Raw genomic sequence first — 279 nt, 5'->3', positions numbered from 1 at the left:
CCCCCCTTTCATGCTCTCTCTCTCTCTCTCTCAGTCTCTCTCTCTCAAATAAATAAATAAAATCTTTTAAAAAAAAAAAGAAATATATATTTGGGGGCGCCGGGGTGGCTCAGTCGGTAAGCGTCTGCCTTCGGCTCAGGTCATGGTCCCAGGGTCCTGGGATCGAGCCCCACACCAGGCTCCCTGCTCAGTGGGGAGCCTGCTTCTCCCTCTCCCACTCCCCCTACTTGTGCTCTCTCTCTCTCTCTGTGTGTCTCTCTCTGTCAAATAAATAAATAA

The sequence above is a fragment of the Mirounga leonina genome, unplaced genomic scaffold, assembly GCF_011800145.1.
Source record: "Mirounga leonina isolate KUSES-001 unplaced genomic scaffold, KU_Mleo_1.0 Mir_166, whole genome shotgun sequence".
In the NCBI taxonomy this organism is placed as follows: Eukaryota; Metazoa; Chordata; class Mammalia; order Carnivora; family Phocidae; genus Mirounga; species Mirounga leonina.
The sequence above is the reverse complement of the archived record's forward strand: the minus strand, read 5'-3'. Positions refer to the sequence as shown.